Source organism: Dipodomys spectabilis, unplaced genomic scaffold (genome assembly GCF_019054845.1).
Source record: "Dipodomys spectabilis isolate Male_0828 unplaced genomic scaffold, ASM1905484v1 ptg000418l, whole genome shotgun sequence".
Lineage (NCBI taxonomy): Eukaryota > Metazoa > Chordata > Mammalia > Rodentia > Heteromyidae > Dipodomys > Dipodomys spectabilis.
The window spans coordinates 297,020-305,477 of NW_024871095.1; the positions used below are offsets into that span (position 1 = coordinate 297,020).

The following is an 8,458-nucleotide window of genomic DNA, read 5'->3' on the forward strand; positions in this document are numbered from 1 at the left end:
CCCTCAAATCCCATATCAATCCAAAGACATTAATTATTGTGGATTTTAACACACCACTCTCTCCAATAGATAGATCAACTTGGCAAAAACTCAACAGAGAAACTGCAGATCTAAACAGCTGCATAGATCAACTAGATTTAAGAGATATCCACCGAACATTTCACCCAGCAGCATCAGAATACACGTTTTTCTCAGCAGCACATGGAACATTATCTAAAAGAGACCACATTTTAGGCCACAAAGCAAACTTGGCTAAATTAAGAAACATTGAAGTTATACCTTGCATCCTCTCTGACCACAAGGGAATAAAATTAGAACTCAACACCAAAAGCCACCAAAGAAATTCTAGTATCACATGGAGGCTGAACAACACACTGCTGAATCACGAGTGGGTCATGGAAGAGATTAGAAAGGAAATTCAAATGTTCATGCTATTCAAAAAAATGAACACACAAATTACCAGCACCTCTGGGACACAGCAAAAGCAATACTCAGAGGCAAGTTTATAGCTCTGAGCTCCTACATCAACAAATTGGAGAGATCAGAAATCAACAATTTAATGACACATCTAAACCTCCTTGAAAAAGAGCAGCAAGATAAACCCCAATCCAGTAGACGGAAAGAAATAATTAAAATTAAATCAGAATTAAATGAATTAGAATCCAAAAAAACTATAGAAAGAATCAACAAAACAAAGAGTTGGTTCTTCGAAAAAATTAACAAAATTGGCAGACCCTTAGCAAACCTTATCAGAAAAAAAAGAGAACACACCCAAATAAATAAAATCAGAGATGAGAATGGAAACATCACCACGGAAACAACCAAGATTCAGAACATTATAAGGGAATACTTCTCAAAACTTTATGCTAATAAGTTTGAGAACATGACAGAAATGGACCTTTTCCTAGCAAATATTGACATGCCAAAACTAAACCAAGATGAGTTATACCAGCTTAACAGGCCCATATCAAGCATTGAAATAGATACAGCAATAAGAGACCTTCCAGCTAAGAAAAGTCCAGGATTAGATGGTTTTACAGCGGAATTCTACAAGGCCTTCAAAGCAGAGCTCACACTAATACTCCTCCAATTCTTCAATGAAATTGAAAGAGAAAGTTCACTACCGAACACATTCCATGAAGCCATCATAACCCTCATCCCAAAACGAGGCAGGGACTCATCAAAGAAAGAGAACTATAGACCCATTTCTTTGATGAACATTGATGCAAAACTTCTCAACAAAATTTTGGAAAACCGACTTTAACAATTCACCCAAAAAATCATACACCATGATCAAACAGGATTCATTTCAGGGATGCAAAGTTGGTTCAATATAGGCAAATCAATTAATATTATTCATCACATCAACAGGAGCAAGAATAAGAACCACATGGTTATCTCAATAGATGCAGAAAAAGCATTCGACAAGATCCAACACCCCTTTATGATGAAGGATTTGGAAAAATTAGAAATCCATGGAACATTCCTCAATACAATAAAGGCTGTATATGACAAACCTACAGCCAGCATTATACTTAATGCTGAAAAACTAAAGCCATTTCCTCTTAACTCAGGAACAGGACAAGGATGTCCACTCTCTCCAATTCTCTTCAATGTAGTATTAGAATGCCTAGTTACAGCAATAAGACAAGATGCAGACATAAAGTGGATCCAAATAGGGAAAGAAGAAATAAAACTCTCCCTCTTAGCAGACAACATAATCTTGTATTTAAAGAATCCCAAAGACACCACTCCCAAATTACTCAAGCTGATTCAAAACTTTGGCAAAGTAGCAGGGTATAAAATTAACCCCCCAAAATCAATGGCTTTTCTGTATGCCAACAATGAGAAAAGTGTGGCTGAATTTAGGAAACGAACTCCATTTGTAATAGTCCCACCAAAAATAAAATACCTAGGAATTAACTTAACCAAAGGAGTGAAGGACCTCTATGATGAAAACTTTAAAATCTTGAAAAAGGAAATCAACACAGAACTTAAAAAATGCAAAATCTCCCATGCTCCTGGATTTGAAAATTAACATCGTGAAAATGGCAATACTTCCCAAGGCTATCTACAAATTCAGCGCGATACCTATCAAAATTCCAACCTCATTCTTCAAGGAAATAGAAGAGGCAATCCAAAACTTCATATGGAACAATAAAAGACCCCAAATAGCAAAAACGCTCCTCAACAGAAAGAACATTGCTGGAGGAATATCAATACCAAATTTCAAACTCAACTATAAAGACATAGTAATCAAAACAGCTTGGAATTGGCATAAGTACAGACCTCAAGCCCAATGGAATAGAATTGAAAACCCAGAAATGAACCTACAGACCTACAGTCATCTAACTTTTGATAAGGGAGCTAAAACAATAGTATGGAACAAAGACAGCCTCTTCATTAAATGTTGCTGGCAAAATTGTTTAACTACTTGTAGAAAACTAAAGCTAAACCCTTATATATCACCCTGCACCAGAATCAACTCCAAATGGATCAAAGACCTCGAAGTCAAACCAGACACTCTGAAAACATTAGTGGATGGAATAAGAGAAACCCTAGGTCTCCTTGGCTCAGGCCGAAATTTTCTGAATAGAGACCAGGAAACACAACTAATCAAAGAAAGGTTGGACAAATGGGATTGCATAAAGTTGCAGAGCTTCTGCATTGCAAAGGACATAGCTAGCAAGATCAATAGAAAGCCCACGGATTGGGAGAAGATCTTCACTAGCCATACAACAGACAAGAATCTCATATCTAAAATATACTTGGAACTCAAAAAATTAAATCCCCCAACAACAAATCCTCAAAGAAAAAACTGCCCAATAAATAAGTGGACAAAAGACTTAAAGAGAAACTTCTGTGAAGAAGAAAGAAGGATGGCCAATAGACACATGAAGAAATGCTCCACATCCCTAGCCATAAAAGAAATGCAAATCAAAACAACATTGAGATACCACCTCACTACAGTTAGAATGGCAAAAATCAAGAACTCTAACATCAAGAGATGCTGTAGGGGAGGTGGACAGAAGGGAACCTTACTTCACTGATGGTGGGAATGTAAACTTGTTCAACAACTTTGGAAAGCAGTATAGAGGTTCCTTAAAAGACTTCACATAGAGCTCCCCTATGACCCAGCAATCCCACTTTTGGGCATTTACCCTAATGTTTACAAACAAGACCACACTAAAGATACCAGCACAACTATCTTTATTGCAGCATTATTTACCATAGCTAAGATATGGAACCAACCCAGATGCCCCTCAGTAGATGAATGGATCAAGAAAATGTGGTATATATACACAATGGAATTCTACGCCTCCATCAGAAAAAATGACATTGCCCCATTTGTTAGGAAATGGAAAAACTTGGAAAAAATTATATTAAGTGAAGTAAGCCAGGCCCAAAGAAACATAGGCCCCATGGTTTCCCTTATTTGCAATATCTAGTATATGTATGAGTCAAGCGGAAAAGGTCAGATAATGTGATGTTAGGAAAATGAACCCTTAGATATGTATTTTAATGTTTTTTTCTTTCATGCTTGTGTTGCTTGTGTTTCTAACGCATTTATAAGATTATTTCTTTGTTGCTTTGTATGTCCCTCCTCCACAGTATAACCCCTGCTTTCACTATATTTGATGTCAGTGTAACTTGTGGAGGAGATGGGGAAAAAAAAGTCGTTTAAGGATACAGGTGGACCTGTTGCAACAATGAGAAGTACAAGTTGTCATGTCCAAAACGAGCTTTACAACATCGGTGCAGGGGCGGGGGAGAATGATTGGTATTGGGGGGAGGGAGGCTGGGAAGGGATGAGAAGGGTAAACAAAGGAGGAGGCTGCAATGCTTGGTAAGAAATGTACGCATTATCCTTCCCATGTAATTGTAACCCCTCTGTACAGTATGTTCACAAATAAAATTAAATTAAATTAAAAAAAAAGTATAACCAATTTAAGAGGTCAAATGCATATTCTGTACTGACAATCATCTTACAGCAATAACTTGCCAACTAATTATTTCGGTATCTTCTTACCTAACATACAATAAGAGCTGAAAGCAGTCTCTTTTTCTAAATTAATATTGTAAATGCTTTGATTATGATGACTTTATTATTAGACAAATAATATGTACAGAAGGGTGGTTCCACTGAAATGACATGACAGACACTGATAAATAAAAACATTTCAACACAGTTAGCTTTTTTCAGTCTCACCCTCTCCACATTGGCAAACAACATTGAAACAGCACATGTACACATATACACATACACACATGTTCGCACATGTATACACACATATGCATGCATGCTAAATTCAGGGTTTATTGTACAAAAAATCCAAATAAAATATTAGTGATTAGGACAAATGATAATATGCCTTATTACAAAATAATACATAAACCATTACCACGCATGTTACATTTTACCTGCCTTTCCACATGTGACCACTTAATTTATTTTTAATTAATTAATTACCCTATTAATTAATTCATTTGTTTGGTGCTAATCCTAGTGCTTGAACTCAGGGCCTAGCTTTGTCCCAGAATTTATTTTTTGTTTCAGTTTTCTCAAGGCTAGTATTTTACTGCTTGTACCACAGCTCCATTTCTAGCTTTTGATTGTTACTTTCAAATCAGAATCTAATGGACTTTTTTTTTCTTGGTCTGCTTTCAAACCACAATCCTCAGATTTCATCTTTCTTATTAACTAGTACTAAAGACATAAGCCATCGGTTTGGCTTCTACTTTTTCCTCTATAGTTATCTAATGCCCATACTTATATAGTAATTTTAAAATGAGAGTATAGAAGCAAGATGTACAGTGATGATACTGTCCTGTCAGAAATTCAAGTTAGTAATGTAAATTTATTATTAAAACCATACACAAACAATACCATGATATAGTGTAAGAGAACTCACTATTGAACATACGAGCTTTAAGAGTTTTCTAATAGATCCATTATTTATTGGTACCCAACATTAGAAAAATGTATGAGGCATTGGTAAAACAGAAGTCCTTTGCATGACTACATACATTCTTTGTTTTTTTAAAGACACTTGCTTTCATCTAAAATGTAGGCCTGACTATTGTCTTCATGTGATTTTGATGATTGAAAGTGCTTAGTGAGAAAGTCAAAACGTATTAGTAGTCCTTAACTATCAATTCTCATTTTCTTCTTGGAGAATATTATGATCAAATCAATAGTTCAGAATCAGCAAGCAATACTTCACAATCATGCTTCCAGTGCAAGTGGATCACCAATAAGAAATCCTCAATACCAATTTCCACAAAGTTTTGTCACAGATACAATCTCCCTGCTTTCTCTAGCTGCTTTACTACCTTCTTATTCCTTCATTGTACAGGAAAAGTATGATTCAACTGATTTCAGTCAGATCTGTTACTAAAATTATCAAGGATTTAGTTTATTGTGTGTAATTTTGTCAAAGTTATATCTCTTTACATAGGCTACTAAAAATGTATTTACTAATTTCAAGTAAATACATAAATTCTATTTCCATCTCTTTTAAAAATAAATTTTTGTTTGCTCTATAAATTGATCAGAGGCATGGATTTTGTGGCTAGATAGGTCATTAAACATCTGTCTCTCTCTTTCTCTCTCCCTTTCTTGGTTCTCATAGATAATACGATTGCTCCATAATTATCCTAATTTATTTTGCTTTTATATTTTTGGTTGCATCATTTCACTTTTTCCTCTGCCATTTCCCATATCATTTATATAAAAGGCATTATTTCCTATTTTCTCATTCCTAGAATAAGCTGCACATGAAGACATCACAGGTCCTCATTTTCTGTGTGTACATTTGAATATGGAGGAACATCTTTCCTCTGCTCTCCATCAATTCCCTACTCTCCAGTTAGAATAATTTCGAATAGTAAAATTGGAAAAAAAAATAAATCATGATGAATAAACAGTTGCAGAAAATTCACCGGATATTTCTGACCAGTTCAACCAATGTGAAATATTAGGGAAATACATGGACACCTCATTCCCACTGGCACTCAAAGTCTCTGGTTAGGCAATTCTTAGGAATATGGGGAACAAGATGAAAAAGTAAGGAATGGTATCAATTGCAAGAAATAAAATTGGAGAAGGATCCAAGCAATTTTCTTCATTTTGCTGCTGAAAATATTCAGCTTATTACATTGCGGAGACTTCTTTCCCAAAAGGCCACCACTCATGTGAATAGTAGGGATGATGATGAGTATACCCCTCTTCGAGAAGCCTACAGTGGACACTTAGACATTATCAGTGAGTTGATGTCTCAAGCGGCACATGCAATAACTGTAGATGACTGATCACAGTGCATATACATGGAATAATACCAGAGTGGCTTCTTTCTTACTTCATCATGATACAGATACCAATGCCCAGACTAAAGGACTCATTTTTTTAAAAAAAATTTTTTTGGTTTGGTAGTGGGACCTGAACTCTGGGCCTGGACGCTGTCCCTCACCTCTTCAGCTCAAGGCTAGCGCTCTACCACTTGAGCCACAGCACCACTTCTGGCTTTTTTTTCCTGCTTATGTGGTGCTGAGGAATCGAACCTAGGGCCTCATGCATGCAAGCTTAGTGCTCTACCACTGAGCCATATTCCCAGCAAAATATTTTTGTTTGTTTGTTTTTTGTTGTTGTTGTGTTTTTTTTTGGTCGGTTGTGGGGCTGGAGCTCTGGGCTTGGGTGCTGTCGCTGTGCTCTTCAGCTCAAGGCGAGCACTCTACTGCTTGAGCCACAGCGCCACTTCCCCAAACTAAAGAATTTTTGACACCTTTACATCTTGTTGCTGAGAACTTAGATAGCAAAGATACGCTGGATCACCTTCTGTTGAACCATTATATAAAACCAGGCCGGAAGAACAACATAGAAGATACTGTATTTGATATTGCCAAAAGGATAAATATGTATCACTACCTCTGTGACGTTGTGATAGGCTATACGAATTGTTCACTGAAGTCCTAATGGTCGGGTTAAGTTTCTTAAATTTCAAAAATGCAAGTCCATCTTTTGTGTCCCTACAAAATATTTTCACAATCCAAATAAGAGCAATATATATATTTTTTGGTCAGTCATGGGGCTTGAAATCTGGGCCTGGGAGCTATCCCTGTGCTCTTCAGCTCAAGGTTAGCACTCTACCACTTGAGACACAGCTCCACTTCCAGTTTTCTAGTGGTTTATTTGAGATAAGTGTACCACAGACTTTCCTTCCCAGGTTGGCTTTGAACCATGATCCTCAGATCTCAGCCTCCTGTGTAGCAAGGATTATAGGCATGAGCCACCAATGCCTGGCAGCACCAATATTTTACTGTAAAAATTCATGGATTCCGTGGAATTCTTCCAAGTGAATTGCCTGCCTTGGATGTCAAAATGTATTCAATATTTTTTGTATATATGTATAATAATTTCTTCAGAGTTTGTGATTTTTTTAATCAGAAATAATTTTAATTTATCTGTTGAAATGAGTAGTACAGAAACTAAAATATTTCTTGTGCTTGTCTGAAAAAGTATATTTTAAAATATTCTATATTATATGTTTGCAAAATGTTCATAATTTATTTTATTTTCTCCTAGATATACTTTGAATTCTACATTATTTTATAATATATAGGTTCATTAATGTGTCCTTTCCGATTGCATTCCATATAGAAACAGTTTGCTTCCTTTTTTTCTAGGACTTAATATTATTTTTATTTGGGATAAAATGAAAATGTTGTCTAATTTGAGAATATTTGTAAAGTTTATGCTATGTAAACGCCTTTCTGAGGTGAAGATTTAATACACTGATCTCAAACTAAATTATATGAATTACGTGTATTTTTACACTTGCAATTTTGTAATCAACTTTTTAATAACTGTTTTTCATTTCTTGCATCTGAAGAATGAAAAATATGGAATACTTCTCAAATTTTCATATTATCCTTGTGCAAGTGCCATGTTAATCTCTGTATTTTAATTTGAGTATACGTGCTGCTAAAGTGTGTAGTATCCTCTAAATTTAAGTAGTTAATCATGCAATCTTTATACAGGTTTATATCTATGGGTGCCTACTTGTAACAAGGAAACTTTATTGTTCCTAACAATGCTATCGATCTTATTTCCCTAAAATTCTGTGAATAGTGGAAAATTTATATTTATCAGTCGATTGCTCACATTTGCAAAATTTTTTTGTCAATGACTATCTTAAGTTTTTTTATTTGGAATTTGATCATACTCTCAATTATTTATAGATAGGTCCAAAGGTGATGGCTTTTTCAAGTATTTATTCAACTGAATTAGCTTTGCGGACCTAATGGATTCAAAGTAAGTGTTGCTTAAGAGCTACTTCTAAACTTCTTAAGCTGACATTTTCCCAAATGAGGTGTTACAGGAACAAATGTCTACCTGAGCCTTTACACTTCTTCCATGTGGGAACAGCCCAACCAGAATATCTTACCCTGACAGCATAGA

The 8,458-nt window shown here is 35.5% G+C and overlaps 1 pseudogene; it reads right to left on the reverse strand.

Annotated features, from left to right (window-relative positions):
* Positions 1-7,893: 7,893 nt before the first annotated feature.
* LOC122097228 lies at positions 7,894-7,990 on the reverse strand (annotated as a pseudogene).
* Positions 7,991-8,458: the final 468 nt, after the last annotated feature.